Consider the following 25,510-nt stretch of genomic DNA (forward strand, 5'->3'; position numbering starts at 1 on the left):
GTATTTCTCATGATATTATTGATATCATTGATAACATCCCACCTGGTCTTTACCTTCTTCTCACATTTTGGAACCTGTAAGAAAGATAAATACATAACGCACTTCCTGGCTTCATGTGGTTTTCCTTTGGTCCTCTTTCCTCTCTATCAATAGACACATTTATATTCTCATTAATTCAGCTGCTGTGGGTTTACAAGCATATGTTCACTGAGGGTATTTAAATAATTGTGACTTCAGATTGGAGAGAATGAAAACCCTCATTATTTAAAGAATTGTAGCATATTCAGTGAGGTAAATGCTGACTATATCATGTCCAAACCAAGCATGCTTTTATTTTTTCTAGATCAAGGAATATAAAATGCATTTTAAGGCTTCTGTTTCTGATAAAAACAGAAGACAGCCACAGTAGGACACAGTTGTCACTAGAAGAGTTCCTAGTACTTAAGAGAGTTAGTAAATACTTGCTGGATGCATATCCTAGTATGTTAGTTACTTGGTTCTTCCTGTGATAAAATTCTCATGACCAAAAGCATCTCAAGGAAGAAAGAGTGAACCTATGTAGGTGCACAGTTCCAGAAGGCTAGAGTCTACACTGGCAGGGAAGACATTGGGTATCAGCAGCAGCAGGAGGCTGGCTTGCCCCATTGTCATTCACCTGCAGGAAACAGGCAGAGTAGCAAGTAGTATAAGGCTAGAAACCCCAAAGTATGCCCCTTGTGTTGTCCTTCCTCCAGCAAGGCTCCACATTCTAATTGGTCCATAACCTCTGATAGCAGTGCACCCAAAAGGGAACTAAGTACGAAAATACATGAGCCTGAAACCACCAGATCTAGGTAACTGAAAGGGTTTCTGTTTCCAATGCTCCACCAGCAATATGAAGAGATCGGAGCTCAAACATGATACACGGCAAGTGGATAAAGTGTGAAATGAAAAACCTAGCAACACCAGTCATCTGTTGTGATCCTAACACATTTAAAGCACACGTATGCTAACAAAAAATGCAATGCAGGAAGTACGAATGCCTGATGCCTCTATCCTCTGTGTTTATATTTTTGTGTCTACTTTTCTGATTTATACAAATGATTTCTTTTATTATGAAGACAACCACACTCATGATAAACGGGATTCAAAAAGCATTAAATTTTTTCAAATAGAAAGGATGACTTCATTCCAAACCTTGATCCCCAGAGACGAATATTTTTAATATTTGAATGTACACACTCACTAATTTTATATATAGATGAAATGGTTGACACTGAGTTTATTTTATTATAGTATGCTTCCATATTTAATGATAGTGATTTACCATTATCTCGTTTTTTTTCTTTTTTATTTATATTAATTTTCCCAGCCCGATCACAGTTTCCTCTTCCTCCCTCTCTCCTTTCCTCCCAGACCCTTTCCCCTCCCCCCACATCTTCCTTCTTTCTCTTCAGAAAAGGGCAGGCCTTCCATGTAGATCAGATAGCCATGATTTATCAAGTGGCAGTGAGATTAGGTACCTCCTCTCCTATTAAGGCTGGATGAGCCAATCCAGTAGGAAGAAAGCATCCCAAAAGAAGGTAACAGAGAGATAGAGAGCCCCAGCTCCCACTGTTAAGAGTTCCACAAAAAGACCAAGCTACATAACTGTCACATATGTGCAGAGGGCCAAGGTCATTCCCATCCAAGTACTCTGTTTGTGGTTAGGTCTCTATGGGTCCCTGTGAGCTCAGGTTATTTTATTCTGTGGGTTTTCTTGTGGTGTCTTTTTCCCCTTGGGCTCTCAGGATCCTTCTTCGTTCCTTCCACAGGATTCTCCAAAGTCTCCCTAATGTTTGTCTGTATCTGTTTCCATCTATTGCTGGGTAAAGCCTCTCTGAAGACAACAGTCTATGAGTATAGCAGACTATCATTAGGAATCAATTCATTGACTTTTTTGTCAGTCCTGTTTGATTCTATCCTAAGTCTCTGGGATGACCAGCCTTTGCATCCTAGACCTCCAGGCAGTCAGGGATGGGCTGTCATGGTAAGAGTCTCAAACTGGACTAATCATTGGTTGGCCACTCTCATAATTTTTGTGCCATCTTTACCCCAGCACATCTTATAGGCAGGGCAAACTTTAGGTCTATGGTTTTGTGGTTGGGTTTGTGTCCTATTGGAAATCTAACATGGTTACAGGAGATGGCCGGTTCAGACTTAGTATCTTCCATTGCTAGGAGTCTCACCTGAGGCACCCTCACAGAGTGAGGAGTTTACATTGCCTTAGGTTTCTAGCTCATTCTAGTGATGACCCTGATCAAAGTTCTCTTTCCCAGTTCTCTGTCCCTCCATCTTTCTTCCACATGTTCCCTCCTGTTTTCCATGCCTATCCTCCCTTCCTCATCCCTCCCTAATCCACCTGTGAAGTCTATTCTATTTCCTCTTCACAGTGAAATTCCAGTAACCCCTTGAGTCTTCCTTGTTACTTAGCTTCTTTAGATCTGTAGGTTGTAGCATGGTTATCCTTTACTTTATGGCTAATATTCACATGTTAGTGAAAACAATCATTTTTGCCTTTTTGGGTCTGGATTACCTCCCTCAGGATGATCTTTTCTAGGTCAACACACTTGCTGGCAAATTCCATGATGTCATTGTTTTTAACTGGTGAGTAATACTCCATTGTATAAATGTATCACAATTTCTTTATCCTTTGACGGATGGAAATATAAGTTATTTCCAGTTTCTGGCTATTACAAATAAAGTTGCTATGAACATAATTGAGCAAGTGTCCTTGTGATATATGTCCAGGAGCAGTATAGCTGGGTCTTGAGGTAGGCCCATTCCCAATTTTCTGAGAAACTGCCATATTGATTTCCAAAGTGGCTGTATAAGCTTTTACTCCCACTAGCAATGAAGAAGTCTTCCTCTTGCTCCACATCCTTTCCAGCATGAACTGTCATTTGTGCCTTTTATTTTAGTTATTCTGACAGGTGTAAGATGGAATCTAAAGTTTTTTATTTGCCTTTCCCTGATGGCTATAAATGTTGAACATTTCGTTAGATGCTTCTCAACCATTTGATATTACTCTGTTGAAAATTCTGTTTAGGTCTTTACCCCATTTTCAATTGGATTCTCTGGTTTGTTGATGTCTAGTTTCTTGAGTTCCTTATATATTTTGGGTATAGGCCATCTGTCAGATGTGGGGATGATGAAGATCTTTTCCCATTTTATAAGATGCTGTTTTGTCACGAGTCCCACTTATTAATTGTCAATCTTAGTGCCTCCACCATTGGCGGTCCATTCAGGAAGTTGTTTCCTGTGCCAATGCATTCATGGGTATTCCCTATTTTCCCTCCTGTCAGGTTCAGTGTATCTGGTTTTATTTTAAGGTTACTGATCTCAACTTAAGTTTTGTTTATGGTGATAGTACCTATCTATTTTCATTCCTCTATATTTGGACATCTAATTAGATCAGCACTATTTGTTGAAGATGCAGAGCTAATACCAATACCTCTCAAATAGAAACAGAAGGAACATCACCAAATTCATTTTATGAGGCCATAGTTACCTGAAGATCAGAGTGTAGAACTAACCACTAGTTAGTCATAGAGGCCAGGCAGAGGTGGCACACACCTCTAATCCTAGTACTCAGAAAGCAGAGGCAGATGGATCTCTGTGAGTTCAAGGGCATCCTGGGCAACACAAGATTCATCCAGTCTAAAAGAGAATCAGAGTCAGGCAGTGGTGACTCACACCTTTAATCCTAGTGCTTGGCAGTAGCATGCCTTTAATCTCAGCACGTGGAGATGGAGACAGGAAGGAATGTGGTTGGTGGAAAGAGGAATGTATAAGGTAATAGGAGGTAGAAGATCATAGCATTTAGTCTGAGGATTCCTAGAGATATGACCTCCTATTCAGTCTGAGGATCCGTAAGGACAGGATGGCCCCTTTGGTCTGAGTAGTCAGAAGGACATCAATTATTTTCTTGAATTGATCCACTGAAACTTATTCAAAATATTTTCTGTGACTAATTAGGTCATTTAAAACTTTTTGACTGTTATCAATGTAGCACTTCATATTGTCAAGTTATTATCTCAGACAAAATTTTTCTGAACATAGATACTATTTAAGAATTCGAAGCATAAAGGTTTTATGTATTTTTGACAGCATTCAAAATATTCAGAGATGGTATATCAATATGAAGAACAATTACACATTCCAATATTGTACAAGATTTTATTGATTCTCTGTAATATTAACTGAAATCAGACTTAGAAGTAAAATCATCTTTGTCCATTTGAAAAATTAACAGTTTTGAATAAACTGCTTCCTCGTACATTAGACTATCATACAGTGCATGTCCTCATGGTCCTGCACTGATTTATCCTAAATTCGTTGCTACTTTACTTTCTATGAGTATACATACTAACTATGAATTCTAAAACATATTCAGGTGTTACAGAAACAGTCAAACCACAAATCATGACTAATTCAAAGAAGCATGAAATCGTGGGGTTTCTCAATGGCATTATATGTCTCAAGATCTTCTGCCTTCCTCTTCAAGTTATCCCCCAATTCAATTGTCATTTCCAAAACATTTCAGAGGATTATTCAGTTTCTTATTTGATAATCTGATCTGAAATTGAAGTAGTAGGTAATAAATCGTAGAAGTATTTGACTGTATGCTAAAACAAAAGAATGGGCTTGTTTGGTTAACTGAATAATATAGCACAAACTTGCATTTAGTATGACTTGAATCTCTGATCACACCAGAGAAAATAAGAAGAAACCAAGTTGTCACAAGATGCCACTTGGGCTATAATCAGCAAGACCTTGATTACAGAGACGCTTGCAAGGTAAAGTGATACCACTTTGCTGGAGATTTATGTTTTTAGAGGGAAAGCAACATTATAAGAATAAGGATAGTAGGGACTGGATAGATAGTTCATTGGATAAGGCACTTGTTGCTCTTGCAGAGGATCTAAATTCATTTCTCAACATCTGGAAGCTCACAATCATCTGTAACTCTAGCACCAAAGGATCCAACAGTCTCCTGGCCCCCATAGGCACTACACTAGCGTGTACAGACCCATATGCAAGCATGCAAGCAAGTACATAATTTTAATGAAGGTAATATACAGAGCTCACTGGAGAGCACTGCTGAGAGTTGATGCTGCCCCTGCCTCAATTTGCTGAAGCCAGTGAAGAGTTCTCAAGACAGGCATGTTAGATGTTGTAGGCTTTGCCAAACAACTATGTTTTATTTAAACATTAAATAAATTTATGTAAACATTTATTTAAACAATAAATCTATGTTAAAAATATTCATCCATGACTGAAGATACAAAATTTAACTATTTTAAATGATTAAACTAAGGCTACAATTTCAAGTGATAACAAGGAGAAGATGTTTGACCTTGAGAGAATGTTAGACAATCAAAAAAAATCACCAATCATAAGAACAACCACAAAAAGACGGAATAATTGGATTTAGTCTGTTCCCTTAAAATATACTTTCAAGGGAACAAAAAGATAAATCACAGTTTCAGAGGAAGTATTTGGAAAATATGTATTTGATAAAGCATATATATGTGCCTTTTTATCTATATGGAGCACATACATGTACAGAGGTGTATAGTGCCTGTGGAAGTCACATGTACCTGCCCTCTTGTAACTGATGCTACTTGTAGTGCAGTCCCCAGTGTGTGTGCTGGGAGCTGAGCTCCCCTGCAGGGTTTATACACACTCTTAACCACTGGACCATCTTTCCAATCCTGGGAGTACATGATATCTATGAAAATGTTCTGTATTCTGGTTGCAGGTGTCTCTATGAATTTATGTGTCTTGCTTCATTAAGAATTAATTTTGCACATAAATCAAATTTTAATACAGCAAACTTTAAAAATCAAATAAGATAAACAGTTTTTGAAAGAGAAATGAGGCAGGCATGGAGAGACACACCTGTACTCCCAGCTTATGGGATGTGGAGACAGAAGAATCAGGAACTCAAAGTCATTCTCTACATAGAATACCTGAGTCTAGCCTGGACTACAGCACACCCTGCTCCCCATTTTTTTTATTAAAGGTAAAGTCAAGCACTCTTTAAAAGTTCAGTTGAAATGAAACCATGAAGTGTGAGTAGATATGAGCCAACTGGAAGATTAGGGCAAGACTGTTTGAAGTGAGGAAACATTTATGTAAAAGACTTAAAGGGAGGAATCTGGGTATCAGAAGCAGCCTTTGGCCATGGTAGTGGCGGCATTGTGAAGAGTGGACTGACAAAAAGTATGGTAACACAAAGATGGGCATCTGATCAGATACAGACTTGTCCAACATGCAGGATTTCGGAAGTATTCTAAATGCAGTGAGAAGTCTGTTTGCTTTTTCATATGCTCTAACAAAATAACACAGACTTGCAAACATCAAGGACATGTTGTTTGCTATTCTGGAGGCTGAGAAAGATAAGATCAAAGAGCCCGTTAGACTCAGAGTCCTGTGCCAACTGGCCACTTATGAGTGTTAGCTTCTTGCTACATGCTCACATTCCTCTGAGTGCTTTGATAAGTAATAAACACACCCTTGTCATCAAGTCACCTTAGAAGTACCCACCACTTAATGCTGTGCCATGGAGGGAAAGATTTCAATAGATGAACTGTAAAGGGTCACACTTAGATTCTGAGAGGTCCTACACAGAGGAATAATGTAAATTACATATACAGTGTTCTGCCTGCATATACACCTGCATGCCAGAAGAGGGCACCAGATCTAATTATAGATGGTTGTGAGCCACAATGTGATTGCTGGGAATTGAATTCAAGATCTCTGGAAGGGCAGCCAGTGTTCTTAACCTGTGAGCCATCTCTCCAGCTCTGATATATTGATATATAGATTTAAAAGATCAGTCTGGGTATTGCAACATGAAAGGAAAGACTGGAGAAGGCAAGAGTTAGAGTAAGGAAAGACTAGGAGGGCATTACAGAGGGAAATAATGGAAGCCTGGTCCGCTGTGGTACTACTGATGGAGTCAGAGGGTAGACTTATTACAGATGTGTTGAGGTGAAGCCTTCCCACCAGCCTGGTTCCAGAGCTCCATCAGTCCCAAATGAACACACTGGAGACTATATTAATTATGAAGCTGTTGGCCATTTGCTTGTTTCTTACTGGCTAGCTCTGACTTAAGTATTTACCCCATAATTGCTAACATAAGTATCTCTCTTACCGGAGAAAGGGTCTGCACTTCTTACCCATATGGCGGCTACATCATGGCTTTCTGTGTTTCTCCTTCCCAGAGTCCTACTCGACTCCCAGTCCCACCTATCTTGCTTCCCTATTGGCCAACAGTGCTTTATTCAACAACCAATAAGAGACAGATTTCAGAATGACATCTCCCATCACAGATGTACGTGGACCATCAACTATGCAAATGATAAAGTTATGTCATTAGTTTTTTGTGAGGATAAAATATATCAAAAATTGCATTCTTCCTCCATGTATTATCAATGCTGAATAGATACTCATTCCTTAAAATGATCAAAATAAATTGCTTTTCTTTATTTATTTTTACTCCTATCTCTATGCAAGTTGCTACCAGTACTGAGAAGCCCCCATCCCTTACACTGTCCCTTCCTTCTGAATATCTATTACCACACACCAACTGGGAACTAACTAGTCTTATAATGAAAAATGCTGATTATTGATTTTCTCACAAATTATAATAATATTGGATCAAGATTTTTAAGAACTAGATCTACACCTCTAATTGAATTGAAGAGGCACCAGATGGTACCTAGATATTATTAAATTGATTTTATTTTGTTCTTCCCCTGATTTTTAAACATTTAAATCTCTTCTGATGGTGGCATAATTAACCTTTTATATTGCTCTTTAGTCCTCTGTGTTTAGTTTTATGGTAATATCAAACCTATTTTTGTTTTTTTTAATTATTTATATTTCACTTTGCATTCTGACTACAGTTCTCCCTCTCACCCCTCCTCTTCTCCTTCCCATCTCCTATCTTCCCACCCCAGATCACTCCCTATCTACTCCTCTCACAAGGTAGGAGCTCCCAGGGAGGATTAACAAAGCCTGGCCCCTTGAGTTCTTTGTAAATTTTGGAGATCAGCCCTATGTCAGATGTGGGGTTAGTGAATGTCTTTTCCCATTCTGTGGACTGCCTTTTTGTTTTGCTGACTGTGCCCTTTGCCTTACAGAAGCTTCTCCATTTCAGGAGGTCCCATTTACTAATTGTCGACCTCAGTGTCTGTGCTACTGATATTATGTTCAGGAAGCAGTTTCTGTACCAATTCGTTCAAGGATACCTCCCTCTTTCTCTTCTGAGAGGTTCAGAGTGGCTGGATTTATGTTTAGGTCTTTGATCCATTTAGACTTAAGTTTTGAGGATGGTGATAGACATGGATCTATCTGCAGTCTTCAACTTGCCAGCATCCAGTAATGCCAGCACCGTTTGTTGAAAATGCTTTCTTTTTTCCATTGTATGATTTTAGCTTCTTTGTCAAAAATCAGGTCTTAGTAGGTGTGTGGGTTAATATCAGGGTTTTCTTTTTTATTTAACGTTTTACACATGTTACTCTCAGTTCCATCTCCCTCCACTCCTCCCACGAACCCTTAATCCTCCCAACCCTCCACTCCTCTCCATCTGCCCTCTGCTCCCCAGAGAGGGTGAGGGCTTCCATGAGGGATTTTTCATAGTCTGTCATATCATCCCTGCCAGGGCCTAGGTCTTCTCCCATGTGTCCAGACTGAGAGAGCATCCCTTCGTGTGGAACGGGCACCCAGAGTCTATTTGTATGCCAGGAATAAATAATGCACTACTCTACAAGGTCCCACAGATTGCTGAGGCATCTTCTCTGAACCCAGGTTAGGGACAGTGTCTACCTCTCCTGCTGTCAGCTACTGGATGAGGGGTCTAGGATGTCATATAAGGTAGTCATCAATCTAATTATTATGGGCATGCATTTAAGGTAGCCTTAATGCAAGTTGGTGTCATTCTTGTAGATCTGTGAAGCTCTCACTAGTGCCAGATTTCTCCTCCTACTTATAATGGCTCCCTGTATTATGGTATCTGTCATCCTTCTCTCCTCTATTCTTAGCCTGGCTCAACCTTCCTGTTCTCCCATTTCCTCCTCTCCCCTCCTCTTTTCCCCCTCTTTCTCCCATCTCCCTCTCCCCTTCTATCCCCTCACTCCCAATCCAATTAGGAGATCTCGTTCCATAACCCTGATCCAGGTTACCATGCATATCCTCTTAGGGTCCTCCCTGCTTCCCAGACTCTCTGGCAGTGGGATTGTAGATTGGAAATGCCCTGCTCCTTGTCTAAAATCCACATATAAGTGAGTACATACCATGTTTGTCTTTTTGTGACTGAATTACCTCACTCAGGATGGTGTCTTCTAGTGCCATACATTTGCCTGCAAATTACAAGATTCTGTTGGTTTTTTTTCTGCTGAGTAGTTCTCCATTGTGTAAATGTATCACATTTTCTGTATCCACTCTTCAGTTGAGGTTGCTTCTAGGTTCTGGCTATTACACATAGTTGAGAAGATGTTCTTATTGTGTGAGTGTACATTTTGGGGAATATGCCTAAGAGTGGAATTGTTGGATCTTGTGGTAGACTGATTTCATTTTAATGAAGAATCCCCTTACCAGTCTCCAAAGTGAGTGTACAAGTTGACATTCCCACTAGCAGTGGAGGAGTGTTCCCCTTTCTTCACATCCTCTCCAGCTTAAACTGTCATTAGTGGTTTTGATTTTAGCCATTCTGATGGGAGTGAGATGCTGTCTCAGAGTTGTTTTGATTTACATTTCCCTTAATGGCTAAGCATGTTGAGCACGTTCTCAAGTGTCTCTCAGCCATTTTAGATTCCTCTATTGAGAAGTCTCTATAGAGTACTGTACCCTACTTTTTAATTAGATCCTTTGATGTTCTGGAGATTTGCTTCTTAAGTTCTTTGTAAATTTTGGAGATCTGGGCTCTGTCAGATGTGGGATTAGTGTATACCTTTTCCCATTCTTTATCAAAGATCAGGTGTTCAAAGGTTGATATCAGGGTCATTGATTCAGTTCCATTAGTCTACCTGTCTGTTTTGGTTCCAATACCAAGCTATTTTCAGAACTATAGCTCTATAATAGAGCTTGAAGTCAGTAATGGTGATGCCTCCTGAAAGTTCCTTTATTGTACAGGGTTGTTTTGGCTCTCCTGGGTCTTTTGTTTTTCCACATAAAGTTGAGTATTGTCCTTTCGAGGTCTGTGAAAAAATTGTGCTGATATTTTGATTGGGATTGCATTGAATCTGTACATTGCTTTTGGTAAGATTGACATTTTTACTATGTTGATTCTACCTATCCAAGAGCATGGGAAATCTTTCCATTTTCTGGTATCTTCTTTAATTTCTTTCTTTAAAGACTCAAAGTTCTTGTTATACAGGTCTTTCACCTGTCTGGTTAGAGTTACCCCAAGACATTTTATGGTTTTTATGGCTATTGTAAAGGGTGATGCTTCTCTGATTTCTTTCTCATCCCCTATATTGTCTACATATATAGTAGGGCTACTAATTCTTTTTTAGTTAATTTTGTATCCTGCCACTTTGGTGAAGGTGTTTATCAGCTGTAGGGTAGAATTCTTTGGGTCACTTATATAGACTATTATATCATCTGCAAATAGTAAAAGTTTGACTTCTTTCTTTCCAATTTGTATCCCTTTGATCTCCTTTTGTTGTTGTCTTATTTCTCTAGCAAGAACTTCAAGTACAGTATTGAAGAGATATGTGGAGAGTGGATATCCTTGTCTTGTTTCTGATTTTAGAGAAATAGTCTTGAGTTTCTTTCCATTTAGTTTGATGTTGGCTGTTGGTTTGCTGTATATAGCTTTTATTTGTTTATGTATGTTCCTATTATCCCTGATCTCTCCAAGACCTTTATCAGGAAGGGGTGTTGGATTTTGTGAAAGGCTTTTTCAGCATCTAGCGAGATGATCATGTAGTTTTTCTTTTTCTGATTTTTTATATGGTGGATTATATTGATGGATTTTCGTATATTGAACCATCACTGCATCCCTGGGATGACACCTACTTGATTGTATGTATGATTTTTCTGATGTGTTCTTGGATTTGATTTGCCAGTATTTTATTGAGTATTATTGCATCCATGTTCATGAGGGAGATTGCACTGTAATTCCCTATCTTGGTTGTGACTTTGTGTGGCTTGGGTACTATGGTAATTGTAGCCTTATAAAAAGAGTTTGGCAATGATCCTTCTGCTTCTATTGTGTGGAACAATTTGGAGAGTATTAATATTAGCTCTTCCTTGAATTTTTGGTAGAACTCAGCAATAATACCATCTGGTCTTGGACTTTTTTTGGTTGGAAGACTTTTTATGGCTGCTTCTATTTCTTTAGGAGTTATAGATCTGTTTAAATTGTTTATCTATTATTGTTTTAATTTTGGTAAGTAATATCTGTCCAGAAAATCAACCATTTCCTTTAAATTTTCCAATTTCATGGGGTACGGGTTTTCGAAGTATGACCTGATGATTCTTTGGATTTCCCCAGTGTCTGCTGTTACGTCCCCTTTTTCATTTCTGATTTTGTTAATTAGCATGTTCTCTTTCTGTCTTTTGGTTAGGTTTGATAAAGGTTTGTCTATCTTGTTGATTCTCAAAGAATCAACTCTTTATTTCGTAGACTGTTTGTATTATTTTCTTTGTTTCTACTTTATTGATTTCAGCTCTCAATTTAATTATTTCCTGGCATTTTCTCTTCCTGGGTGAGTTTACTTCTTTTTGTTCTAATGCTTTCAGGTGTTCTGTTAATTCTCTAGTGTGGCAATCTCCAGTTTCTTCATGTGGACACTTAGTGCTATGAGTTTTCCTCTTAGAACTGCTTTCAAATTATCCCAAAGTGTGGGGTATGTTGTACCTTCATTTTCATTGATTACTAGGCAGCCTTTCATTTCTTACTTTATTTCTTCCTTTACCCAGGGGTGAAATAATTGAGAATTGTTCAATTTCCATGGGTTTCTGAGGTTTCTGCAATTTGTGCTTACGTTGAATTTTAATTTTAAGCCATGGTGATCCAACAAGATACAGGGAGTTATTCCAATTTTTTTTGTATCTGTTGAGGTTTGCTTTGTTGCCAAGTATGTGGTCGATTTTAGAGTAGGTTCCATGTAGTACTGAGAAGAAGTCTCCCACTATAAGTGTGTGGGGTTTATTGAGTGATTTGAGTTCTAGTAATGTTTCTTTTATGAATGTGGTTGCCTTTATATTTGGGGCATATATGTTCAGAATTGATACTTCTTCCTGCTGGATTTTTCCTGCGATGAATATGAAATGACCTTTTTCATCTCTTTTGATTAATTTTAGTGTGAAGTCTATTTTGTTAGATATTAGGATAGCTACACCTGCTTGCTTCTTATGTCCATTTGATTAGAAAGTCTTTTCCCAACCCTTAACCTTGAGGTAGTGTCTGTCTTTGAAATTGAGGTGTGTTTCTTTTATGCTACAGAAGTATGGATTCTGTCTTCATATCCATTCTGTTAGCCTGTGTCTTTTTTATAGGTGAATTAAGACCATTGACATTCAGGGGTATTAATAACCATCGATTGTTGAGTCTTGTTTGCTTTGGACCTGTTTTGGGCGGTGGTTTTGTGTGTGAGTTTTCCCCCATTTCTGAGTTCTAGTAAAGTAAGATTATCTATTGTCCATGTTATTTTGAGGGCAGTTAACTTCCTTGGGTTGGAGTTTTCCTTCTAGAACTTTTGTAGGGCTGGATTTGTGGATATGTATTGCATAAATCCAGTTTTGTCATGGAATATCTTGTTATCTCCATCTATACTAATTGAGAATTTTGCTGGGAATAATAGTCTGGGTTGGAATCTGTGGTCTCTTAGTGTTTGTAGAACATCTATCCCAGACCTACTGGCTTTCATATTTTCCATGGAGAAGTTGGGTGTAATTCTGATAGGTTTGCCTTTATATGTTACTTGGCCTTTATCTTTTTCTGCATTTAATATTCTTTCATTATTCTGTATGTTTGGTGTTTTGATTATTATGTGGCGAAGGAACTTTTTTTTTGGTCCAGTCTATTTCATGTTCTGTAAGCTTCTCCTACTTCAGATTGGGAAAATTTTCTTCTATGATTTTGTTGAATATGCTTTCTGCATCATTGACCTGGGCTTCTTTGCCTTCTCTATATCTATTATTCTTAGGTTTGGTCTTTTCATGGTGTCTCATATTTCCTGGATATTTTGTGTTAAGTATTTGTTGGATTTAAGACTTTCTTTTGTCAATGAATATATTTCCCCTAGTTTATCTTCAGTGCATGAGATTCTGTCTTCCATCTGCTGTATTCTGTTAGTTATGCTTACATCTGTAGTTCCTGATTGTTTATTCAACTTTTATATTTCCAGCATTACCTCAGTTTGTATTTATTTTTTATTGTCTCCTTTTCAGTTTTCAGGTCTTGAACTGCTTGAATTGTTTCCTTCATCTTTCCGGTTGTTTTTGTTTATCTTTCCTTGCTTTCTTTAAGAGATTTGTTGATTTCTTGCATTTTTGGGTTTGTGTTTTCTTCCATTACTTTAAGGGATTTTCTCATATCCTTTTTGAGGGCCTCTATCACTTTCATGAGGTTGTTTTGAAGGTCATTCTTTTCTGTTTCATCTGTGTTAGTATGTTCAGGTCTTGGTGATATACAGTTTCTAGACTCTGTGGTATCATACTGGTTTTTCTGTTTTTGGCTCTGTTTCTATATTGCCATCTTTCCATCCCTTCTTTCAGTGGGAGCTTGTGGCGTCTCTTCCTCTCCTGGTGTGGTGGGTTTGGGTCTAAGGATCTCTTCCAGCACATTCAAGAAGTCCAAGACTCCAATCGGTGCAGGTGGATCTGACACACTCTCAAGCACAGGGTGGAGACCAGAGGGTACTGAAGATTCAAGCTTAGGAAGGGTGTGAAGGGGATTGAAGACCAAAGCCCAGAGCAGGAGCTCAATAACAGGGCAGGTTCTGGAGGGCACTGAAGACTGAGGTGTGACCAGACTCAGGGTGATCCTTCCAGGTGAGGTGTGTCCTCTCTAGGTGCAGACAACACCCAGGGTGCCAGAAGCAGGGGTTCCATTGGTCTACCTGTCAATTTTTGTGCCAATACCAAGCTGTTTTCAGGTATATAGCTCTATCTATAATTGAGCTTGAAGTCAGGGATGGTGATGTCTCCAGAAATTCGATTATTGCATATGGTTGTTTTTGGCTATTAATTGTTGATCTCACTGTCTGTGCCACTGGTGTTATGTTCAGGAAGCTGTCTCCTGCAACAATTCGTTCAAGGGTACCAACCACTTTCTCTTCTAAGAGGTTCAGTGTGGCTGGATTTATGTTGAGGTCTTTGATCCATTTGGACTTATTTTTGCACATGGCAATAGACATGGCTCTATCCCCATTCTTCTACATGCCAGCATCCACTTATACCAGCACCATTTGTTGAAGATGCTTTCTTTTTTCCATTGTATATTTTAGCTTCTTTGTTGACGATCAGATGTTCATACATGTATTGGTTAATATCAGGGTGTTCAATTCATTTCCATTGGTCTACCTGTCAATTTTTGTGCCAATACCATACTGTTTTCAGGACTACAGCTCTATAATAGAGCTTGAAGTTGGGGCTGGTGATGCCTCCAGATTTTGCTTTGTTGAGTAAGGTTGTTTTGCCTACCCTGGGTCTCTTGTTTTTCCATACAAAATTGATTATTGTTCTTTCAAGGTCTATGAAGAAGTGTGCTGATATTTTAACGGGGATTGCATTGAATCTGCAGATTGCTTTTGGCAGGATTGACATTTTTACTACATTGATCCTACCTATCCTAGAGTATGGGAGATCTTTCCATTTTCTGAGGGCTTCTTTAATTTCTTTCTTTAAAGACTCAATGTTCTTACGATACAGGTCTTTCACTTGTTTGGTTAGCATTACCCCAAGGTATTTTATGTTGTTTGTGGCAATTGTAATGGGTGATGTTTCTCTGATTTCTTTCTCAACCCATTTATCATCTGTATATAGTAGGGCTACTGATTTTCTTGAGTTGATCTTGTAGCCTGCCACTTTGCTAAAGGTGTTAATCAGCTGTAAGTGTTCCCTGTAGAGTTATTTGGGTCATTTAGGTAAACTATCATATCATCTGCAAATACTGAAAGTTTGATCTTTTCCTTTCCAATTTGTATTCCCTTGATCTCCTTTTGTTGTTGTATGGCTCTGGCTAGAACTTCAAGTACAATGTTGAAAAGGGATGGAGATGGTGGATAGCCTTGTCTTTCTTGTTCCTGATTTTAGAGGAATTGCATTGAGTTTCTGTCCATTTAGTTTGATTTTGGCTATTGGTTTGCTGTATATAGCGTTTATTATGTTTAGGTATTTTCCTGTTATCCCAGATGTCTCCAAGACCTTTATCATGAAGGGGTGTTGGATTTTGTCAAAGGCTTTTGCTGCATCTAATGAGATGATCATGTGATTTTTGTTTTTCAGCTTGCTTACATGATGGATTACATTGATGGATCTTCATATGTTGAACTATCCCTGCATCCCTGGGATGAAACCTAATTGATCGTGGTGAATAATTGTTTTGATGTGTTCTAGGATCTGATTTGCCAGTATTTTATTGAGTATGTTTACATCAATGTTCATGAGGGATATTGGTCTGAAGTTCTTTTTCTTATTTGTGCTTTGTGTGGCTTGGGGATCGAGGTTATTGAAGCCTCATAAAAAGAGTTTGGCAAAGACACTTCTACTTCTGTTGCATGGAATATTTGAGGAGAATTGGTATAAGCTGTTCTTTGAATTTCTGGTAGAATTCTGCACTGAGGCCATCTGGACCTGGGTTTTTTTTTTTTTTGGTTGGGAGAATTTTGATGACTGCTTCTATTTTCATTGGAGTGATAGGTCTATTTAAATTGCTTTTCTGTTCTTGATTTAATTTTTGCAAGTGATAGCGATCCAGGAAGTTGTCCATTTCCTTTAAATTTTTGAATTTTGTGGAGTACAGTTTTTCAAAGTATGACCTGATGATTCTATGAATTTCCTCAAAGTCTGTTGTTATGTCCCCCTTTTCATATCTGATTTTGTTGATTTGCATGTTCACACTCTGCTGTTTGGCAAGTTTGGACAAAGGTTTGTCTATCCTATTGATTTTCTCAAAGAACCAACTCTTCATTGCATTGATTCTTTGTATTGTTTTCCTAGTTTCTACTTTATTGATTTCAGCCCTCTGTTTGATTATTTCCTGGTGTCTACTCCTCCTGGGGGGAGTTTGCTTCTTTTTGTTAGAGCTTTCAGCTGTGCTGTTAACTCTCTAGTGTGACTATCCTCCAGTTTCTTCATGTGGGCATTTAGTGCTTTGAACTTCCCCCGTAGCATTGCTTTCAAAGTGTCCCATAGGTTTGGGTATGTTGTGTCTTCATTCTAATTGAATTCTAGGAAGTCTTTAATTTCTTTTTTTTATTTCTTCTTTGACCCAGGAATGGTTCAGTTGTGCATTATTCAATTTCCATGAGTTTGTAGGGTTTCTTCAATTTGTGTTGTTGTTGAATTCTAATTTTAATGCATGGTGGTCTGATAAGACGTATTGAGTTTTTCCAATTTTTTGTAGTTGCTGAAGCTTGATATGTTGCCAAGTATGTGGTTGATTTTTGAGAAAGTTCCATGTGGTGGTGAGAAGAAGGTAGATTCTTTTTTATGTGGATGGTATGTTCTAAAAATGTCTGTTAATCTCAATTGGGTCATTACTTCTATTAGACCCTTTGCTTCTTTGTTGAGTTTCTGTCTGGTATACCTTTTTAGAGTTGAGAGTGAAGTGTTGAAGTCTCCCACTATAAGTGTGTGTGGCTTTATATGTGATTTGAGTTTTAGTAATGTTTCTACCCCTGCTTGTTTCTTGGGTCCATTTGATTGGAAAATCATTTCCCAACCTTTAACTCTCAGGTAATGTCTGTCTTTGAGGGTGAGGTGTGTTTCTTGTATGCAGAAGAAGGATGGGTTCTGTCTTTGAATCCATTCTGTTAGCCTGTGTCTTTTTATGGCTGAGTTAAGGCCTGTAATATTGAGGGATATTAATGACCACTGATTGCTCACTCTTCATTGATTTGGAATGGTTGGTGGTGGTGGAATTATGTGTGGAATTCCACACCTTTTTTCTTTTGGATGTTGGTAAAGTGGAATTATCTAATGCCTATGGTTTTCTGGTTGTAGTTAACTTCCTTGGATTGGAGTTTTCCTTCCATAACTTTCTGTAGGGATGGGTTAGTGGATAGGTATTGCTTAAATCTAGTTTTGTCATGGAATATCTTGCTTTTTCCATCTATAGTGATTGAGAGCTTTGCTGGTTATAGTAGTCTAGGCTGGCATGAATCGTCTCTTAGTGTTGGTAGAGTATCTATCCAGGACCTTCTGGCTTTCAGAGTTTCCATGGAGAAGTCAGGTATAATTCTGATATGTTTGCCTTTATGTTACTTGGCCTTTTTCCATAGCTGATCTTAATATTCTTTCTTTATTCTGTATATTTGGGATCTTGATTATTATGTGGCAAAGGGACCTTTTTTGTGATCCACTCTACTTGGTGTTGGGTAAGCTTCTTGTACATTGATTGGCGTGTCTTTCTTAAGGTTGGGAAAGTGTTCTTCTATGATTTTGTTGAATATTATTTCTGCGCCTTTGAAGTGGTTTTCTTCACCTTCTTCTATACCTATTATTCTTAGGTTTTGTCTTTTCATGGTGTCCCATATTTCCTGGATGTTTTGTGTTAGGGATTTGTTGGACTTAAGATTTTCTTTGGTTGATGAATCCATGTCTCCTAGTGTATCTTCAACACCTGAGATTCTCTCTTCCATCTCTTGTAGTCTGTTGGTAATGCTTGTATCTGTTGTACCTTACTGTTTGCCCAGCTTTTCTATTTCCAGCCTTTCTTCAGATTGTGCTTTTTTATTGTCTCTATTTCAGTTTTCAATCCTTGCACTGTTTGAATTGTTTCTTGCAATTTTCAGTTCATCTTTTTGTCCATTTTTTGCATTTTATGAATTTTTTGGTTTGTTTTTTCTTCCATTCCTTACATTTTTTTGGTTTGTATTTTCTTCCATTTCTTGCATTTTGTGGTTTCTTTTTTCTTCTATTTCTTGCATTTTGTGGTTTCTTTTTTCTTCCATTTCTTGCATTTTGTGGTTTCTTTTTTCTTCCATTTCTTGCATTTTGTGGTTTCTTTTTTCTTCTATTTCTTGCATTTTGTGGTTTCTTTTTTCTTCCATTTCTTTGAGGGATTTTCCATTTCTTTTAGGGCCTCTATCATTTTCATGAAATTGTTTAAAGATCATTCTCTTCTGCTTCATTTGCATTGGAATGTTGGAGTCTTGCTGGTGTGGAGTCTCTAGAATGTGGTGGTGTCATATTTGTTTTTCTGTTGCTGAGTGTGTTTTTGTATTGTCTCTTTCCCATCTCTTCTTCTAGTAGGTGCAGAAAGAGCCCCTTACTGGTCTGGTGGTTAGTGGACCCGAGTTCGCTTTCGGTAGGTGCAAGCAAGTCCAATACTCTGGTAGTTCTTCTATTCTTTGTCCTACTTCTGGTCCCGTGGATGGAGGAGAAGCCCAGGAATCTGGGGTGCTTAACCTCCCACCTGGTTCCTTGTTCCCTTTAGTGGAAGAGAAGACCTGGGATCTGGGATGCTTGGCTCCCACTGGATGGGAAGCTCTCTGGAAATCTCCAGGCAATCTCCATGCAATGGAATGCAGGCCTGGATGCAGGGCCTGTTTTATCTTGTTCCGCCAGACCCACTGTTCCCCTGGCCTCATTGGTGGAAGAGAAGACCACATTAACTGATTATTATCACAGTCAATTTCAAGTTTTTAAAACTGGTTTCCGTCTTTATAAACATGTTTATATTTAGTTTGTGTGTGTGCATAGCAAAAGGAGGTAACAAAACAACTTGTAAGCTGGAGTAGGTTCTCTTCTTCTATTGTGTGGTTCATGGGACTAGAATTTTAGTTGTCATTTATGGCAGCGGGTGACCTTACCATCCCACATGTACCAACATAAAGTTTCAAACATTACAAAGTCCTAGAATCTTCAGCTTTTTTATGTTCTCTTTCATTCCCATGCCCAATGCATGAATTTCTTTTTTTCACAGGCCGTCTATTATCTGAGAGTCAGGAAGACAATGACATTATACCTTCCTCTCCAGTTTCTAAAGCCATGGGCTCCTCCTCATGCCTCCTCCTCCTAAATAAGTCTGTGGAAAGCATTTCCTGTACATAATGTGAGTTGATGTTTAGGCTTTTATTATGGCTGCAGTTTGCTTCCAGGTATCAGATACTCTATTACAGAACATTGGCAATGCTATGGCAAATACTATAATCAGTACACAACAATGAACCCTAGTCTAATAAAAGGCCTCTTTGGATTTTGGTGCAGGAGCTGATAGTGGGTGATAAGTTCCCATTTTATAATAACCTTTAACTTCTTCTTATCCTATTAATAAATGTGACAGAGAGAATTACAGAGTAATCTGATATTTGTAGTAATTGATAATCACTAAAGCACATATATATCCAATTGTCAAAAGGCTTCTTAGAAAATCTAACTGGACAAAATTAACCTTTTGATTGTTGGATCAAAACTATGCCCTTGGAGTTATGAACCACTTCTGAGAGGGACAGGTTAAGGAAGGCTGGGCAATTCTGCTTACTGGGTGTACTTGGCAGTTTGGCAATTTACTTTGCTTTCAGGGTACACACATACATCTGTGGAATTCTAACCCTAGGTGACGGGAATTGACAAAGTCCTGTGTGCCTCTGGGAATTCAGGAAAGAGTTTAGCATTTGTGAGCAGTTTAGAAATGTTGACTCAGGGAGACTGTAGACAATAGAATTTTCCATCATCAGGTTTTTTTTTGAGACCTGAAATATTTGCACATTCAATAAGTCAAGGTTTCTTTATTCTTCTTATACCCTCAGGCATTTGGTCGGCTGGCCTCTGCTAGGTTAGGATTTTGCAAACTTTGCCAAATAGGTCATTTTAAGTCAGTTTGCTTTTTTGTTTAATTTTTTGTTTTTTATTTAAAGAAAGATAAGAGAGACATGAAATTATTTTCAGAAAGAAAAAAATTGTGGATTTCTAGTTTTGTGGTATTCTTTTAAACAGGTACACCTGGTTGAATAATGTGCCTCATACAATCAGAACACTTGAATATAAAATCCTTTGCTGTTTTCCTGATGGTGTTGAATAGGAGGAGAGGTGTTGTTGGCAGCTGGAGAAGTCTTGAATCATAGGATGGCTGTAGGGTCTATACATCACCTGACTGCACTCTACTACAGCACTGCCACAGTTACTCCTCTACCCTACTGTGAGAGTTTTCTCTGAACCATAGAGAGCAGACTCCAGACAGCTGCTGAGTTGCCTGAAGTATGGCACTACTTGACTCTTGATACACTTTGAGAAAATATAATGAATGAAATTGAGCTCTTTTCTCCCTAAATGCTTGTCTCCAGGAAAAGGAAACCATCTGCACACTTACAACTGCTCCAGGGTTGCTATAGTATACCATTTCACTGAGAGGTCACAACATTCTTGGGAGTAAGGGCAAGCACTTTGCTGCTATGCTGCTAGCCTAGTGACCACCCCACCCTTTTCATTTTCATTTCTGAACCTTGGTATTTCTTCCATTACTTCCTGATTACTTTCTTTCATGGTGATGAGGTTTTCCTCTTTATCTCTTCTGTTTCCTTTGCTTGACCATCAGCAACTCAGCTTAAGACTCGAACTTGTACCTTCTGTTGGTTGAAAACTGAACAGAGAAACTTTGGAAGCAAGTCACCCTCCAACTTGCTATGTAGTCAATAAGGAGTTAAACTTTACTCCCTCACCTCTAATTCTCAAGTGCCAGGAATATAGGCAAGTGCAGCCAGGTTCAGTTTGCTTGGCAACTGGGAGCAAAACCCAGGGCTGCCCAGACCCTGTCTTTCCCAGAAGCACTTCCTGACAATGTCTGTTTTCTTATTTTAGTTTCTGTGTACTTTCAAGTTACATGGAGACTGGCTTCTACATTCTTGATACTTCTGTGTATGGAGGCAATATGGAGCTGTGTTCTTCAGTCAATGAAGTATCCACAGAAGCTAGGTAAGAAATTATATGTTTAGATGAAACATTCCAAACTTAAATAATTTTCCTTGTGGTAAATATAGGAAAATCTTTGTATCATTAGGTATATGTTTTCCTTTATTCTAACTCTACACCAGGCTCTTGGCTGAATGATGGAACACTGGTAAGTTGTCCTTGCAGTTCTCAAGAAACTTCAGGTTCACACACAAACAACTAATTTTTAATTTATTATTATTAAAGGTCATATTAATTCATTTATAAGAACCTACTTTAAGAGCCGGACATTGTTGGCACATGCCTTTAACCCCAGCATTCTGGAGGCAGTGGCAGGTGGATCTCTGTGAGTTCAAGACCAGCCTGGTGTACAAAGTGAGTTTCAGGAAAGGCTCCAAAGCAATAGAGAGAAACCCTGTCTCAAAAAAACCAAAAAAAACCCTACTTTAAATAGTTTTTCTTTTAATATTCTTTAGAAATATTTTTCAGATATTTCAAGAATTAGAAGGTTTAAAACAATTCTATCAAAATGTATTTTGGGAGTTTCTTGGCATTTAAATAATATAGGGGATTAGTAATGACCATCGCTTAAGAAAATAGCAAGCAAGGATATTTCACAGCACTGAGAACATTAAATCATTTTACAATGTTAGTAAGAGGTAAGAAATGTTACCTTTAACTGAAAATGTTTAATTTATTTTACCTGATTTTTTATCAGCAATGTCTAACTGTGGTTATAAATATAAGGCCAGGCAAGCAGTTATTTAATAATTGAACAATATAAAACTGTAATTGATATTCATAAAATATGACATATGTGTGGGAGAGAAGATAAAATGTCTATGATGGAGATAAGATAAAACAGATTTCAAATATCTGACTTAAAAGAAATTTATCTGATAAGAATATGGAGTACTATAAATCTTAGAAGTTTGTGACACACTTATTCTCTTTGTGAAACAGATTTATATTTAATAAATGTGTCTAAGGAGATCTTTTGATACTATAAATGCTTTGGAATTTACATTTTTTAAAATAAATAATCACATGTTTTCTTCATACAGCATTCCATCGCACTGGCAATGAACACATCTCTGCCTATATTGCCTTAAAACATACTCCTGGAACATCTCTTTGAGACTCATTTTATGATTTTTTTCCGATTTTATACTTGAAATCTGAACTTGAGTCACTCTAATTGACTTACATTCTTGTAAAAATTTTCAGCAATAATTTTATCAGCCGTTTGCAACACCGTCTGGTATTCATCACTTGAAGGATACTGTTGAGGGGGACTTAATTGGATGAGATTTATTCCCCCACACACACCTCATTACACATGCTATAGAAATGTATGTACAGCTAAAGGAGAAATGGGGGAATAGGCTCTTCTTTCTTTGGCATTCTATTTAAGTAATATGATTGCCTTATTAATCAGCACCAAAAGTGACACAGAACACAGCACTTTTGAGTTTTCTGAATTCTAATTGAAACTGAAAATCAAGTTGCAGCTCTTTTGAATTGCTTTTCATTGCTTTAGAACATATGTAAATCTTTCTAGAATAAAATAGAAACTTCCTGAACAACCACTTCAGCCCATTTGTTTTTTTTTGGGAGTCAGGAAAGTGGGCACACCAAAGCAAAGGTAAGCTTCAAACCAGGGGTCAGCTCTAGATGATTTTTGGAATATTGTACACCACATTATAAAATACTCAGGTATATATCTGTATCCACACATATTCCTCTTTTTTAAATGGCTGTACACTTTCTGTTTACATCCGGGGTTGGATAGTGAAGGGAAAGTATGGTAATGACATTTTTTTGCCTTCACAGATGGCTCCATGATTTTCATAGATATCAGGACCCAGCATTTGGGTGAAAGATAAAGACATGGGTCAGAAAGGTGGAGAAACAGCCGCACACATATTGAAGGAAAACTCAGAGTACTGTACATATCTAATGCTAGACAGTCTATGTACAGTAATGACAGGAATGTATGAGTATGAAAACACACATGCAATCCAACAGGACAAAAAAAGAATCCACAGAGAAGAAAGAAGTTATATTAGTCATCACCTACTGCAGCAGCTAGCTCCACAAGGCCGAGATCAACACAAAACCTTGAACTGAGGTGGTCTGGAAACTGAGTCTAAGAAACAAGAGAAGGGCGTGGAAATGGAAGGAACCAAAGCCAGTTCATGGGACTGCATCTAGCTTGTTCCTATGGGAGTTTCCAGAGCTTGATTCTATTCAGGTGCTTCAAAAACTCAAGAATGGGTTTCAGAGTTCTCTGTTTCAGTGGAAAAAAAAGTTCCTAAACTCTGACTCAAGACTGTCTATTACATTTTCAGGTTTCTGCAAGCATTTGAACTCTAAGTAGGCTTTGTCAGTGCTCAAATAATTACAAAACTTCACAGCAAAACATGAAAGATATCCATGTATTACCATAGCAACTGAGGTCTGACCAGAAAGGATCTGACCAGAGCAGGTATATAGAATGACCTGGCACTCATACTACAGAGACCTAGAAATTTTGCACATTCAACCCGCCAAATACCCATCACAATGCTGGTTGCATGCAATATGTAAAACCGACTTATATAATATTCGTCTCAGCTACTGCAACTTCACACATTTCAGTAGCTTATCTTCCTCCTCCAGAACCCATTCACAATTTTCTTTGAGTTTGGATTGCTTGCTTGATGGGAAAAAACCTTGAAATTTTTTTCCGAAAGGATATACCTTTTTTTAGTTGCTTTAAAGGATATACCTTTTAGTTGCTTTCTTACTTAGTTGTTATGATAAAACCAATTGTTTGATGGGAGACATTTGTTATATGGTAACTTGATATCCCATGGTCAAACTCTTCAACTAGGACCAGGCAGCATGTTGGCAATGTATGTTTTATACAGTTTTGTTCATATTTCTCTGTCTTTCAGGCTGGCCTCAAACTCCTGTTCCTCCTCCCTCAGCCTCCTGAGTACTTGGGTCACCTTTGCCCCTTTCACCTGGCAGAGATGCAGGAGTCAGGCACTGCTGTGAGAAACGAGCCCTGACCAGACATAAGATGTGCTGTTTCACCTTGGTGTGGAATTCCCAGCCCTAAACCTAAGGAAATAAATGTTTATATTTCATAAGCTACCCAGTTTGTGGTACATGTAGCATATTAGTACCCATGGCTGTCATAGGAAGAAGCAGGCATGGCAGCAGACACAGTAGTTGGAGCAGCAATCTTACAATTCACAGTCCTGAACCATAGCCATAAGCAGAGAGTGAACTGGGAGAAGGGTTAGGTATTAGGCTCTCAAAGCCTCCCTGCCAGTGACATACTTACTCCAGCAAGGCCACACCTCTTAAAACTCCCTAAACAGTGTCAACAACTGGAACTCAAGTGTTTAAAAGTGTAAGCCTGTTGGGGTCAGGGGCATTATCATTTGAATCACTACTTGCAGCAACATGAGTAGAACAAGATAGGCTTAAACTCCACAGATCCTCCCGGATTGTAATTTCCATTTTGATGGGGCTGGGAGTTTGGAGAGTGGTAAGACAAGAACAGAAAGTCTAACATTTCCTAAAGTAATTATTGTCACTCCACAGGTCAGAGAAGCCTGTTGTAATTTGTCATGTTATAATGCTGAATCTTCATCAATTTGATGTTCTGAAAAATGTCACATTATTTTAAGATGTTGATGAAAATGTCTTAAACCAAGAAGCAGAAAGTATTGTGTAATATCTACTCACCAAAACCAGACCTGACAAGAGTAGAGATACCTGGTGGAGATTCAGGAACATGCAATAGCAATGAAGAGTTGGGAGTCAAATAATCTGAGACATATTGTCATTGTCTCTTGGCAGTAATAAACATAACCATATCAATTATGCATTCAGGAAATGTGTAACCACAGAGTATGCCCATGAACCCAATAAACCCATTGTCAGAGCTATTGGGCCAGATTTCTGTACATCCATTGACCTCTTATATTTTAATCACCAAGTCATTTTGGACTTTTGATTTTGGATTGGCAAATCAGATGTAGCATCTAATAATATTCAACTCTTTCCAGGTAAATGGCTGATAATACCTTTGGTAAAAGATGGGGAAAACGATTCTTGTATTCCTTTTTTAATAGTGCTGCAAAGTTCTTCCTTAGGGGACCTTCTGGAACCAAGGTAATGAAGCTGAAAACAAAGCCCTATAAAATGGTGGTGTTCTGTCATGAGGTCTGACTTGAAACCACTTTAGCATGAAGATTCTCATAGTTGGTGGCTTGGGCTAAGTTCAAGGGAAGATGAAGCAGTGGCTTTTGTAACAGCAGAGGTGCTTTACAGTACAAGGACAGTGGTGACTCTAAAGACTGTGGATCTGGCTGGCTTATGTAAGTGCTTTTAGAGGCTTTGAAAGTAGGAAACAGAAAAC

The 25,510-nt window shown here is 38.3% G+C and overlaps 1 long non-coding RNA gene across 1 annotated transcript in view; it reads left to right on the forward strand.

The window, feature by feature from the left end:
• Nucleotides 1-24,234, forward strand: part of LOC121144356 — a 74,392-nt gene extending 50,158 nt beyond the window's left edge. Inside the window, exons 2-3 of the long non-coding RNA XR_005881706.1 lie at nt 21,004-21,117; nt 22,927-24,234. This is a non-coding gene — a long non-coding RNA (uncharacterized LOC121144356). The remainder of the gene's footprint in view (nt 1-21,003; nt 21,118-22,926) is intronic.
• Nucleotides 24,235-25,510: the final 1,276 nt, after the last annotated feature.

Source organism: Mesocricetus auratus, unplaced genomic scaffold (assembly GCF_017639785.1).
Source record: "Mesocricetus auratus isolate SY011 unplaced genomic scaffold, BCM_Maur_2.0 Super-Scaffold_100015, whole genome shotgun sequence".
NCBI lineage: Eukaryota > Metazoa > Chordata > Mammalia > Rodentia > Cricetidae > Mesocricetus > Mesocricetus auratus.